Here is a 15,365-nt window from a genome sequence, read left to right as displayed (position 1 = left end):
ATCCTGACCAAGTGAATAGCCTACCATTTCAAAATACATTGAAAACATAGTCTCTCTCTTTCTCTCCACACACACACACACGTTGATTATGCCTACATACCGGAAAATTAGACTCTGTTAACATGTGCCTGATGAACTCGCTCAACCAGCTAAGTTGGGTCACGACTTTTGGATAGCCGAACGTTATTTGCCCTGCACCACTACTGCACGCTACCTCCCACTTTTTATGCGCTCTTCCGTATTTGTCCCGGACAGCTTTCCAGTCCGTTTTCACTTTCACAACAGATTTTCCCATTGCACTTGCAACCTCCCTCCATGCATTCTCCAAAGCAATCTTGTTGGAATGTAATAGTGAAGAAGTATCATATAAATGCTTATATAATCGTATTTGCTCGCACAGTTCTTCCTCTTCGCCCGCCATTTTATTACAATTTTCTTCTGTAAATATAACCTATAGTTGAAATAATAATGTATCAAAAATTGGGACAACGCATTTTGCTACGAGTCATCACATCGGGGGCAGTTGCAGTGGGCGCAGCAGGGGCCGGAGCAGGGAGATGAGGGAGGGAGGATCCCTTCCTGCTTCTGGTGACGGAGGATATTCTATATCAGCGGCAGGCGGATGAGAGGAGAGAGGTGGAGTCAAGGGAGCGGTTTGACCGTTTCTTCTCTCCTTGAGCGTTTGGTTGAGAGGGGTGAATGAATGAAGGATGGTATGGATGTAATGGATGTATGTATGAGATCAGATATTATCTATACAAATAAATACATGTTTATCAACACTTTCTTTGTCTTTTTTCCCCTGCATAATTGGCCAGGGCCGCACGCCAAGGAGCTCCACTCTGTGACTCCGTGCCACATTCTCCTTCAGCAGGAGGGTCATCTCCCTCCATGGCCCCATCCTCCACTGGGAGGTCATCGCCCACACCAACTGCATACGCAGTCACCACCTGCACAAGTAAAAGGTTTAGAGAGACAAACAGGAATGTTAATGTAAATTCATGTGTTATAATTAGGTTAATCCATAAAAGTTTTTTTACAATTATAATGTACAACTAGAACTGCAAGCAGTTATGCAGGGGTCCAAGAAGTGTGCATTTCGCCGGCACAACGCGACAAGAAATGTGAGTTTCGCCGGCACAACGCGAAGCAAGTATTCAAAACGCTACCGTGAACAACATGTGGATATAAAGGTTTTGACTGTGGGAGCTTCAGTGTGGGAGTTATAGCCTAAAACGCGTTTTCAGAACATTGGCCAAATAGGAGACAGACAATGTCGTCGTTTTTTGGCGCCGCCCTGTGGCGAAATTTTCCAAAGACAATTTTCCTTTGCCAAATAACTCCCGCCCACATTAATAATTTTTGGCCATATTTTCTATATAGACTCGGGTTTGCCCCTTGATGGTTTCCCTTGAGTTTGAAGAACATTCCTTTGGCCAATTAGAAGATATACAATTTCCTCGTTTATTGCGCCCCCTAATGGCGAATTTTTCCGAAATTTTTATCGAACGACAATAAGGTTAGCACCAACATGTGTGTAAAATTTGGACTCGATCCGAAGTCTCATTTTGGATTTTTTTGGATTTTTGCTATTCCACGTCTAATTTAGCTAATAAACCAATATTCAAAACGCTACCGTTTCGTCGTCGAAGGTCGGATCAAAAAACTGTCTATCATTTCTTTGCGTGTGCGTCTGAAGATGCCGTGTGCAAAGTTTGGTGTTGATTGGTCAAGAAATGTGGGAGGAGTAGCGAAAATACAGTTTTGCGGTTTTCGCGATTTTGCGGAAAAAAATTATGGACGCAAATGGGCGTGGCCTATGCCAAAAGATGCAGCAGACTCCAGTGAATAAGTGCGTTCAAGTTTTTGACTCTGGGAGGTTTGGTGTGGGAGTTATAGCCCCAAACGCGTATTCCTTGGTATAGCGCCACCTAGTGACCGGCGTGTCTGGATTTTGTCGTCTGCGTAATGTTCACGGACCTGGATCTAGTCATGCAATTGGCGTGTCGGCACCATTTACGGTTTGGGCTGTGGGCCCACTTCTAGAGGGAAATAATAATAACTAGAACTGCAAGCAGTTATGCAGGGGTCCAAGAAGTGTGCATTTCGCCGGCACAACGCGACAAGAAATGTGCGTTTCGCCGGCACAAAGTGAAGCATGTGTTCAAAACGCTACCCTGAACCTGTGGATACAAAGGATTTGACTGTGGTAGGAGTAGCGAGAAGTCAGTGTAGCGTTTTCGCGGCGAAATTTTGTAGAAGATATACAATTTCCTCGTTTATTGCGCCCCCTAATGGCGAAACTTTCCGAAATCTTTTTCGAACGTCACTAAGGGTAACACCGACATGTGTGTAAAATTTGGACTTGATCCGATGTCTAATTTTGGTATTTTTCTGGATTTTTGATTTTCAACGTAAAACGTAGCTAATAAACAAATATTCAAAATGCTACCGTTTCGTAATCTAAGGTCGGATCAAAAAGTGTTTGAGTTTTTCTTTTCGTGTGCGTCTGAAGATGTCGTGTGCAAAGTTTGGTGTTGATTGGTCGAGAAATGTGGGAGGAGTAGGGAAAAAACAGTTTTGCGGTTTTCGCGATTTTGCGAAAAAAAATTATTGACGCAAATGGGCGTGGCCTATGCCAAAAGATGCAGCAGACTCCAGTGAATATGTGCGTACAAGTTTTTGACTGTGGGAGGTTCGGTGTGGGAGTTATAGCCCCAAACGCGTATTCCTTGGTATAGCGCCACCTAGGGGCCGGCGTGTCTGGATTTTGTCGTCTGCGTAGTCCTCACGGACCTGGATCTAGTCATGCAATTGGCGTGTGTGCAACATTTACGGTTTGGGCTGTATTCCCACTTTTACGGGGGAATAATAATAGGAAAAATCCTTACAAAAACAATAGGGATCCAACCTGTTGGCTTGGACCCCTAATAACTAGAACTGCAAGCAGTTATGCAGGGGTCCAAGAAGTGTGCATTTCGCCGGCACAACGCTATAAGAAATGTGCATTTCGCCGGCACAACGCGAAGCAAGTATTCAAAACGCTACCGTGAACAACATGTGGATATAAGGGTTTTGACTGTGGGAGCTTCGGTGTGGGAGTTATAGCCTGAAACGCGTTTTCAGAACATTCCATTGGCCAAATAGGAGATAGACAATGTCGTCGTTTTTTGGCGCCGCCCTGTGGCGAAATTTTCCAAAGACAATTTTCCTTTGCCAAATAACTCCCGCCCATATTAATAATTCTTGGCCATATTTTCTATATAGACTCGGGTTTGCCCCTTGATGGTTTCCCTTTAGTTTGAAGAACATTCCTTTGGCCAATTAGAAGATATACAATTTCCTCGTTTATTGCGCCCCCTAATGGCGAAATTTTCCGAAATTTTTATCGAACGTCATTAAGGTTAGCACCAACATGTCTGTAAAATTTGGACTCGTTCCGATGTCTAATTTTGGATTTCTTTGGATTTTTGATTTTCCACGTCTAATTTAGCTCATAAACCAATATTCAAAACGCTACCGTTTCGTCGTCGAAGGTCCGATCAAAAAAGTGTCTATCAATTCTATGCGTGTGCGTTTGAAGATGCCGTGTGCAAAGTTTGGTGTCGATTGGTCAAGAAATGTGGGAGGAGTAGGGAAAATACAGTTTTGCGGTTTTCGCGATTTTGCGAAAAAAAATTATAGACGCAAATGGGCGTGGCCTATGCCAAAAGTTGCAGCAGACTCCAGTGAATATGTGTGTACAAGTTTTTGGACTGTGGGAGGTTCGGTGTGGGAGTTATAGCCCCAAACGCGTTTTCCCTTGGTATAGCGCCACCTAGTGGCCGGCGTGTCTGTATTTTTGTGGTCTGCGTAATGTTCTAGTCATGCTGCGTAATGTTCTAGTCATGCAATTGGCGTGTCGGCACCATTTACGGTTTGGGCTGTGGGCCCACTTCTAGAGGGAAATAATAATAATAATTCTTGGCCATATTTTCTATATAGACTCGGGTTTGCCCCTCGATGGTTTCCCTTGTGTTTGAAGAACATTCCTTGGGCCAATTAGAAGATATACAATTTCCTCGTTTATAGCGCCCCCTTAGGGCGTAATTTTCCGAATTTTTATTCGAACGTCGTTAAGGGTGGCGCTAACATGTGTGTTAAATTTTGACTCGATCCGATGTGTAATTTTGGATTTTTTTGGATTTTGGATTTTTCACGTCTAATTTAGCTAATAAACAAATATTAAAAACGATACCGTTTCGTCGTCGAAGGTCGGATCAAAAAACTGTCTATCAATTCTTTGCGTGTGCGTCTGAAGATGCCGTGTGCAAAGTTTGGTGTCGATTGGTCAAGAAATGTGGGAGGAGTAGCGAAAAAACAGTTTTGCGGTTTTCGCGATTTTGCGAAAAAAAATTCTAGACGCAAATGGGCGTGGCCTATGTCAAAAGATGCAGCAGACTCCAGTGCATCTCTGTGTACAAGTTTTTGGACTGTGGGAGGTTCGATGTGGGAGTTATAGCCCCAAACGCGTATTCCTTGGTATAGCGCCACCTAGGGACCGGCGTGTCTGGATTTTGTTATCTGAGTAGCGGTGCCGATTCTGGATCTAGTCATGCAATTGGCGTGTCGGCACCATTTACGGTTTGGGCTGTGGGCCCACTTCTAAGGCGTACGAAATAATAATAATAATAATAATCCTTACAAAAACAATAGGGATCCAACCTGTTGGCTTGGACCCCTAATAATAAAAATCCTTACAAAAACAATAGGGATCCAACCTGTTGGCTTGGACCCCTAATAAGAAAGTTAAACAGACACATATGGATAATTATGGAATTACATATACCTTTGGAACAAACTCACTATGTACTTTAAGTGCCTCTAAAAAGATGCACCTGAAGCGGGTTTTCATCATCCCAAAGGCACGCTCAACAATTGAGCGGTCCCGAGAGTGATGAGTGTTAAACCGTTGCTCTGCCATGCCTCTGAGTGGCCGCTTATATGGTGTGATAAGGGCTATCGGCTGTGTAAGGCATGGATAACCACCATCACCCAAGATGAAATGGCCTGGTGGAGGGTAATTGCCAGCCAGGTAAATTGAACTATTTCGCAGGATGCGTGCTTCATGCACGCTTCCTGGGAAGCCCACGAAGGTGTCAATGAAGCGACCCTGATGGTTACAGACTGCCTGCAGCACCATGGATGGATACAGCTTCCTGTTCACGAAGTCTTGACCATCAGGGCCGCAAGGACATTTAATTTGGATGTGGGACCCGTCGATGGCCCCAGCTAGTGGCGTCACTAGGCTGTTTTATTCGGGGCTAAATAAAAAGAAAGCATGTCAGCAAACTCCATGTCGGCCCTTAGTATGATTATCATTTCATCATAGAGTGGCCCTTTGTGAAAATGAGTTTGACACACCTGATATAGGTAATGTAAGGTCTGTCTCACTTGTATTAATTTGACTCTGAAATAACTTGATGGAACTTTAGATGTCTGGGGATAAGCAGCAGTCAGGTAGCTATTCAAAGCTATAATTACCTGCCTATTTTGTTTATTTAGGTAAAGCATTATGAAAAAAAATGCATGCGCAATAAAGTATACAACAAAATTTGCCGCACGCGCACTGTCCTATTCCCTCTTGGGCTAAGCCCCGGATGTTTCAGAAACCTAGAAACGCCCCTGGCCCCAGCTGCTTTAGCGAAAGCAGGGTACCCTTCCCCCATGGCCTTGACCTCCTCATAATTTGATGGCAGCTTGATGAAACTGCCCCGGACAGCTACAACCTCCTCCGCAATTCTGTGCACCATTCGATGGACAGATGACATTGGTATGCCAAAAGCTCTGGACAGAATCCGATAGGCTGCGCCAGGGGCTATCCAAAACAAAAAGACCAGGTTCTCCATGGTGGGCCCCCAACCGTGCTGTCGCTCCGTTTGGAGGACCTAGATAGCCTCCCGGCTAAGCCTGAAATCAGGGCGGGTGTCCTCTCCCTGGAAGAAGCGCTGCAGCACTGGCACGGTGGCTTTGTTTTGGCAGTAATGCATGGCCTGCAACAACAGAGTAAATATAGATAGATAGGTAAATAATATATATATATATTCTTTCATACATGTAGTATTCTTTGAGATGTTTGTCATAAGAATAGGATTTTCATATATTTCAATAGCCTTCCGCCACCCCACTGGTAATAATAGTTGTATGATTCTAACTCATCCTGCCCAAAGAGAGGCAAGGGGGCGTTCACAGAGGGATTTAAACGTGTGACACTTGACGGGGCTAGCTGTCAGAAAAGATTTCCGCAAACTTATGAAGCATAAACTCTGATTTTGAAAAACCATCAGCTAGACAACCATGTTCAAATAGAATATGCGTTGCCCCAACAAAAACACATGAAAAGCAGCACTATTCTCAATGCAACAATTCAATGCAATACAATTTAATACAATTCTGACATTCAAAGCTCACATACCTCGACATTCTGATGGCAGACTCCGAGAATAGAGCAATCGTCTCCTTCGTTCAACCCTCCGCCAATAAAGTCGTTCGAAGTCCTCCTCCAGCTCACACCACAGCAAATAAATATTGATCAGCTTCATTGCTTCCATGTTTTATTCAGAAGTGCACATGTGTTTACACAGCGGAAGCGCTTCCACACTAGCCAGTCATTCCAAAGTCTGAACGTTACAGACGCTAGGAAGCACTCGAGCTAGCACTAGTCTCATCTCCATAGGACGCGACTAGCAAGGACGCGTCCTAGCAAGGCTGCAGCCTTCACATTGGGAAACAGCCATGGACCTATAAAGAAGGGGTGGAATGCTCTGATAATTGGTCCATGTAGAATGTTACAAGAGTTCCAGTCACAGCTGCCCCTTATACTGCCTGATTGTATTCCATTTTAATCTAGGCCTATTGTATTGTGATATGGTCGGGAGGGTTGGTTATCTGATGTGTTTCTATCTATAATGCAGAACTTGTTTACTTAACTAGTTCATTACAAAAAAAAGAAACATATTAAAATAAATCATTATCAATGTGTGCTTTTTCTTTTGCTTGTGCAAAATAACACTTGTAGTTGGAGACTTGAAGTTTTAATTTTTTATCAACCTTAACATGCTTCTTTTTTTTATCTAAGTCTTTCTCCTGTGGTTAAATAGTTAAATCATTTAGCTTTAAAATGTGTCATTAATGGGGGGGGGGGGGGAAGTAGTTAAATTGGGAAAATGTGTCTGTCACACACAATAATTGTACTTAAATATATTTTTGCAGATTGATTTTTCAGTTATTCCACTGATGAGTGAAGAGGATCTCGCAAAATACATTCCACAATATGGGGACGGATTGGCAACTGTTGCCTTCTGTCGCAACAGTCACCAGAGTAAGGGCAAAGTCTTCTGCCACGGATAGCAGGGGAGTCAAAATTATGGGGACTTCTGAGAAAATGCAGGGATCTAAAAATGCAAAAAGACCATTAAAGAGGGTTGAAATTGGATGGATGAACTTCAACAATATCGAAAATGAATTCAAACAAGTGAGGGCTGTGAAGGGAGGTGGAACCAGACATGTCAGTGTAGACGGATACACTAAAGTCAGCGAAATTCAACTATTGGCAGAATCCCTTTTCTTTCCAAACGATTTCTGCAAGTCACTAATGCTGGAAAGTGATCATCGCAGCATTCTTGATTTCTCACAAGGCGAAGTAAATCAAAATTGCACCGTGGATGACTTGTGTGAGAAAAACAAAGTCAAGCTCTTGAGACTGTATCTGTACACTAAGAATCATGATCATAGCAAAGATGAAGAAGCAACAACATCAGAGGTCACAGGAAATGCTGGACGCAATATATATTCAGTCCCAGAAACAGAACCAGAAGTCAACACGTTTGACCTAAACTTCCTACAGGACTCAGATGTCATACTTCTGGATGAACCCAACAGAGGTGCAGGAGATAGACAAGACCAAGGAGCCTTAGAAATGACGTGAGAGTGACTATTACGTTTCTTTTCTGTACGTAGTACTTGATGGCAACCCAGTCTCTGTCTTTCAGAGCTACTGGCTCTGCCTGGAGGCAGGAGTCACAGTCCTTTTTACCAGGTATTCTGCAGCTTGTCATGAAGTTAAGCAAATGCCGCTCAACAGCTTTCACTTCCTCACCTGTCCACTTGCTTCTCACCTTCACAGCTTTCCTAAATGGAACAAAATACAACTGATGGAACAATGGCTCTGCTAATACACATATGATACAAAGGATTCTAGTTATTAGTTATAGGATGTTATCAATACATTTTTCTAATAAAGTAATGAATACAAAATGCTTACTAACCTTGCTTTCTTTTGGAGCACTTTGAAGAAGCTTGGGATGAGACTATTTTACCATGTCTTGGTTGTGTGTTGCTCATGTTTACGTTATCCAAGGTGGTTGACTCAGGAGTGACCTCCATGTTGTCCAGGGTGGTTGACTTGGAAGTGCCCTCCATGTTGTCCAGGGTGGTTGACTTCGGAAGTGCCCTCCATGTTGTCCAGGGTGGTTGATTCAGGAGTGTGCCTCAGAAGTGTCTGGTCCCTAGCAGTCTCAGTTCTTGAGCCTTTGCAAAGTAATAATGATTGATGTTATTCTATGAGCTTTCTGACAATACGTTTGCTTGCTTGTATTATTCACTGTAAACAACCTCAGTGTCAGGCAAAATGCAATTCTACATTATATATTAATTTAGATTTTTAGATGTAAACATAAGCTGAATGCAAAATCATGAATGTAGAATTACTTACTACTTTAAACAGATAGAGGATCATTTCGATAATCCCCCAAGAAATGTTAATTTATGTGACATAATTTAAAGATATTACCACATATATACAAGTCAGGATACCTTTGCAAGGATGTATGTTTCTTCGCTGGAATCATCACTAATTTCTACTTCATCTGGTTGGGTAAAAAACAGTTCAGGCAAATTATTTAAATTAAGGACTAAGAACACTTATAATAGTTATATTTGAAGTGGTTAAAAGCTATATTTCAAATAAAATGTTACTTTCAGGAATCTACCTCAATGTCATCAAGCCCTTTCCCCAGCAGGTAAGGCAGTCTGCCTTTTTCGATTGATATCAAGAGTTTGCTGACTTTTGCGAGCTGAAGGGTACTCTCTGGAAGCCGATAGAATTCTCTATGGACACGGATGTTATGTCCTAGAAAGGTGGCAAGTTGATCCATTTCTTTTTCTTTCAGATTTAGTAGTGTTTACAAAGTGGCCACTTGTTATCACAATCTTGTTGAGGTGAGTGCCTCTGGGTTCTTTGCCCCACATTGCTTTGCATACTTACGAAAGCAGTCAAAGCCTCTGTAATGGGAAAGGACAGCTGGCTGTGCAAACATTTTCTTTGTGGACTTGACACTCTTTCCTGCTTTTCATGAGGAGGTCCATAGCAGCGATCATGTCAGTGGTTAGAAGCACTGGAACCTTTCTTGACCTTTTACCTCAACTCTCTCAAAGTGCTTTGCAAGCTTCCTCTCAAAGTCAGTAAGGCCCCTCACAATGTCTGGATTCAGCTCTGTAAGATACCTGGATGTGAAAGTCTGAAGCTCCATTTTTAAACTTCACCTTCCCGCCTTCTGTTAAATAGTACTACCTGCGTCAAAGTCACTTTAGCAAGATTTCCAAAGCTTTTGCTGTTGGGTTCTTCCTCAAGGTCCTTCATACGCTTAACACGCTCAGTCGCAAGAAACTTGTGCAGCACCGACACATCCTCTTTAAAGGGTAAACCTCTGGTTTATTCCGTTAGGCTTGTTGAAGGTTTCCGAATGGGGCAGCAGAAATGGACTCTGTCCTCTTTCTCTGATGTAGAGTGGCAAATTGCTTTGCAGACTCTGCAACGGCTGGGCGATTTGCAATGATGGCATTGCATTGCACAATGCCTGCAACTTTGGCTAAACTGCGTCCCAATTTCAAAGCCAATGATGGGATTTTATACGAGTTGCTTCCGACATCGTAACCAGCAACAGATCTAACTGCCTGTATCACATGCGGAAAGTTACAGGGCATAACAAGGTCTTCGGTGCTCTTCAAAGTTGTTATAGCTTTTGCCGTTATCAATAGTCTGGCCATCTGTCTCATTTTTTGGCGTATGTAGTCATTTCTTCTCTCATATGGTTTCTGTTATGTATTTTAAGCACATAAGCTGCCCCCACATAGCCACTAGGAAGCAGGATCGAACACACAAGCTGCATTACCCCTACATAGCCACTAGGAAGCAAGATTGAACACACAAGCTGCAATAACTACTCCAGCCACAGATGGCAGCACCTTTAGACAGGTGAGGAGGGCGGAGCCAATACGTCACACATGCCACGCCTACGTCACATAGGCCACGCCTATTTGATACAATCCAGCGCGGGAGTCAGATTTGAGGTCAGAAACATATGGCAGCCCCGTTGAGAGCCGGGAGATAGCTCTGTGGTATTTTCCTCCACGCGTGTTGGATACAATTCCCCCCCTTTTATTTCATAGTTACCATGCCGAAATACTTTAACAGCTACAAAATAATTATCTTGTTCCCACGAATTATTAAATTGTGGCCACAAATTAATTATCTTGTTCCCGCAATTTATTAAATTGTGGCCACAGATTATTAAGACATGCAAACAGATCACTAAATCAGGAAAACAGATGATTAAGTAGGGAAAACGGGTCACTAAATCGGGCAAACAGATTTATTTATTTTCCCAGATGTCACCAGAGGGGCTCCGTAGATGGTTGCTATGGATGCTGAAACCAGCATGCCGTTTAAATGATGGCTATAAAACCATTGTCTTTGCTGATTAGGTTATTTTATGTAACCGTGTAATGATGTTAGTTTATTTAACAACTTTAAAAAATACTTTAAGCCCTGAAGTAAAAGATAATTCACCACCGGAAGTCGGAATGGCCCATGCAAGTGAACAGAGCGTTCCACAGCATTGAGAAGAGCCGTGTAATAAATAAATAAACATAGGCCTATTTATTTATTATATACGGACACCACCAGACTTCCTCGAAGCAACGAGAATGGTCTATTAAATTCAAGATGGGACTATAGGGGGGGCCTGCCCGTAATTCCGACGTCTCACTGTTCCGAAATATTTCCCATGAGATCGACATTCCACTATTCCGACGGTTCAATGTTCCGAAAACGAAACCCATTGGTCCGAAGGTCCGTTAGTCCGACTTTTCAAAAAGGAGGCGCATTAGGCCGTTCAATATGCCGAATAGGAAAAAGAGTTTTATACCTCGGAAGAAGTGGGCTGGAAGGGCAGAGGCACCCAACTTAGCCTTTGAGCGAAACCTGATGCTCGCCCTGGAGAGAACAGCTGACCCCAGTCTCCCTACTATTCCTGTCGTGGATGAGGACCACCATTTCCTGCTAAGCCTCCTGCCATCACTGCGGCTGGAGCTTAGCAAGAAGGCACTCTTAAAGCTCCAGATACATCGCCTGATGTATGAGGCAGAGTTTCAATGTAAGTGGGCAATGGTTACAATATACCTGTTAATTGTTATTGCAAATATTTCCCTGACTTGATTGACCTGTCACTATAACCTGGCTGTTCTGTCTTTTTGTCATTTGGCTTTTTCAGAACAAACTCCTGTGACCTTGTGACTCCTGTTCTTTTCATTTAAAATGTTACAGTTCTATTTTTTTTAATTAAATAAAATGACTTTATGAATTAAGATTGTTTATGATTTGGTTATTTTCACTTTAAAGTAAATACAACAATGTTACAAGTACTCATAGAGCAAACTATATGACAAGATTATATGACAAACAACAAATTTACTTTATCAGCCTGAAAAAAATATCCTATCATAACCTATGCAAATATTTATTCATAACACAGTGAAGATGTGTGTTCAGAAGGGTATACTGTACAAATTCATATGGGTTTTAGGGATAGAGTATGCAAAGTTTGCTCTTTATTGATGTGAGTGGCCCTTAGAAGGGCCTTTTTTTTATGAAGACGATGGTATCAAACTATATTATTCTGCCATGAAACCTCGCCAGCAGCGCTGTTGAAATAGGTCATGAACCTCTCCCTCTCCTGCATCACTTCCTTGGTGGAGTTGTTTGTTCCAAGATGCCTGCCTCCTTCCAAGGGGACTGCTTCGTCACTTGATGGAGGTGTGGCCTCTGTTGACCTCAGCAGGTTGCCTTTACACAGGCTTTAACATGCTCAGGATTTTGCCCCATCACTCTGTAGTACATGCAGAACCTGGATGCAAGGATCCCAAAGGCAAACTCGACCACCAGACGAGCCCGAGACAGACGGTAGTTGAACAACCACTTCTGCCTTGTCAGGTTGTTTCCAGGGTACGGCCTCATGATGTGCTTCTACAGAGGGAAGGCCTCGTCCCCCACAAACACGTGTGGCATCTCACCAAGCTCGGGAGCACCAGGAAGGCTTCTGTCAGCTGGGATGTGGAGTGTGCCTGCTTGAAGGGCTTTTCCGAAGGCAGATGCTCTCAGGGTACCGCCATCACTCCCTTTCCCATAGGCACCGACGTCCACCATCCTGAAACAGTAGTTTGCATCCACTACTGCCAGCAACACAATCGAGAAGGTCCCATTATAATTGTGGTACATGGAACCTGAGCAGGGTGGAGCCCGGATCGTGACGTGTTTCCCATCTATTGCACCAATGCAGTTGGGAAAGTCCCACTCCTTCTCGAACTACTCTGCGATGGCTCTCCATTCCTCCTCTTTTGGCATCTGCATGTGAGTTCTCACAAAGCCGTCCCTGATCGCATTTGCGACCTCTGGCACGATGCATGAGATTGTGGAAACACCAACCCGAAAGCTGTACCCCAAGGACTTGTAAGAGTCCCCTGTTGCCAGGTATCTAAAATCAGAAAGACAAAAATAATGTTACATTACAGGTAAATTACTATTAAAGGCTGCAGCGATTTTGATTACAATGTAATCAATGCTTAGACATGCCACACACATCTTGCTCTTAACAAGCTGTAAATTGTGCTGTTTTCTGTACGTATATATCACCAAATACTAATGTCAACATCTGATGGCATTACTGTATGTGTGTATGTGTGTGTGTAGGCTATATTAGTGTGTAGCCTATATCTCTTTAATAAAATAATATAAAGTATTTCGAACATAAAACATGCAAGCTTTTTATTTTGACTAACATGTTCATGTTATCTGTTCAAAATGCACCTTGTATCAAAATTATAGTCCTATCAATAAGCTTACCTCAAACAGATTGCCAGGCGCTCCGCAGAGTAGATCGCCTGGCGGTAGGTGGCATCCTGCCGAGCGATTTTTGGACCCACGACGGATAGAACAGAATCGAACAGCAGCTTGGGCAGTCGGAAGAAGTTCTTGAAAGCATCTCCATCCCTGAGTCGCAGCTCCTGGACCAGTCGGTGATAAGCGCCAAACTCCAAGAGCTTGGCCAAAAACTGCCTTGTCCAGCAGGATGCCCTGCGTTTCTGCCATCTCTGGCGATTGCGCCAATACAGATAAGCGATGGCAAGCACTCTCACTCGTGTTGGTGTCATCGCAAAGTCTATTTAACAAAAATAAAAATGAGCACTAAAATTATTGAGGGAAATCACAGCAGTAGACTATAATTATATAATTAGGGGTATCCATAGCCATAAATTAGGCCTATACAAATAATACAATCAATATACCAAAAAAAAATCTGACTATTTTATATTAAACTCATTGAAGCGAATGATCAAACAGATATCTGACTGTTACTTATGTAAAACATGATATATTAAACTGATCTAATAGGCTATAACCATTTCATATGAAAATGATGAAGTATAGAGGATCCAAAAATAGAAATACTCACAATTTGTCTTTTTATTCACTCAAACTGAAAATCAAAAGCAAGCGAGCTAGCAAAACTTTCATACGGTATCTCCGTAAAACAACGGCGAAAGTTACATTTTTTGAACATATATTACGGACATACTGGACAGAGATTTTACGGAGGGGAGGAGTCTCTGAGAGAAAAACGGACATTACGGAGAATCACATAGGAATGAATGGACTTTCGGTCTGAGACAGTTGGATTGCATGCGAGAATGTACGTATGTGGAAACGAGGCGTAAAGCGAAACCGGGTAGATCTGTAGAAATTCTGTAGTAAACATTCCAGGCTGCAGAGTTCTTCAAGGAAAGTGATCAAATCCAAAGGATAGCTTTTAACAGTTACTTTAATTGGTAAAGTAATTCGGTATGGTAAACTGACTGAAGCAAAAGGAGGTTGAAGCATATCTGGACACGTGCCGAGTGACTCCCAGCTGACCTAAGGTATATTAACCCTATCCTATGGGCTGCCAAGAGATTCTGGGGCTGTTTCCTTCGAATCACCCGCTTGAGCACGTCAAGTGGGCGTGTCCTATGTAGTGGGCGTGGCCGGGGTGAGGTAATGGCTTCGGCTTCTTCACCTAACTAAAGGTGATGTCCTCTGTGGTGGAGCAGCCTTCAATAAGGTCTTGCTCCCCTTGTGGCTATGTATAGTATTTACGGTCTATGTTTGGTCCTGCTTCATAGGGTCTATGTGTGGGTAGCTTAGGTTCTTAAAATACGTAACAAGGCCCATAAGGGGCGCTGCTTCTGCTACAAAAATCCAGAAGAAAAATAAATAAGAACAAGAGGCGAGCATGCGCACAAAGAGTTATTTGTCTGGTCTGACCATGAGTGAGAGATGCTGTTGCGGCTCACATTAGATTATAAAGTAACTAAATTGCAACAGAATGTCGACTAGGAGTCCTGCCAGTCCAAATATACAGACTTGTTGAAGGCATTGCGGGACCAGTATCCCAAGGAGGCAACTGAAGACTTCCCTCACGATGCCATGGCCATTACGAAAACGCAGCTCACGAGCAAACTCAAGAACATCCTTTCGAAATACCGAGGGGCAGTGAACACAGGGCGTCGAAGTGGCCAAGGGCGTGTGGTGATGCTTTTTTATGAGCTTTGCCATGAGATCTGGGGTGGCTCGCCCGCCACGCGCTGCATCGAGGGAGCCATCGAGACGGATGACCTTTTGGAGTCGCCGGGATGCTCGACCCCGACAATGGAGTCGCCATCGCCGCATTCGGAGGAATCCAGTGACTGCCTTCCTCCTGCCGTTGTGAAACACAGCCGGTGTAGCATCCGATTTGGTTCCCCCCCAGTTCCTGTTCCCTCTTACGCTGATTTACTGATGAGCCGTGCATAGTTGCTATGTTACCGTACGTACTTGAGAAAGAAACGCAAATCGAAAACAGCTGGATGTACGGAAAGCGAAATGGGACAAACCTCACACCAGGCTGTGCGGCAGTAGTCGTCAACTAGTCTGCTACGTTGATTATAGCGTCACAACACAACTGTAACACACA

The 15,365-nt window shown here is 43.3% G+C and overlaps 1 long non-coding RNA gene across 1 annotated transcript; it reads right to left on the bottom strand.

The window, feature by feature from the left end:
- Window positions 1–330: 330 nt before the first annotated feature.
- On the bottom strand, window positions 331–6,999 carry LOC115547923 (uncharacterized). Its single transcript, XR_003977445.1, has 3 exons — window positions 6,455–6,999; window positions 4,829–6,032; window positions 331–950 (listed from the first exon to the last, which is right to left on the bottom strand). It is a non-coding gene; the product is annotated as an uncharacterized LOC115547923 (long non-coding RNA).
- Between the last annotated feature and the right edge of the window lie 8,366 nt (window positions 7,000–15,365).

This window comes from Gadus morhua, chromosome 7 (assembly GCF_902167405.1).
Source record: "Gadus morhua chromosome 7, gadMor3.0, whole genome shotgun sequence".
Classification (NCBI taxonomy): domain Eukaryota; kingdom Metazoa; phylum Chordata; class Actinopteri; order Gadiformes; family Gadidae; genus Gadus; species Gadus morhua.
Note: the sequence above shows the minus strand (reverse complement) of the source record. Positions and strands in the feature narration are given on the sequence as shown.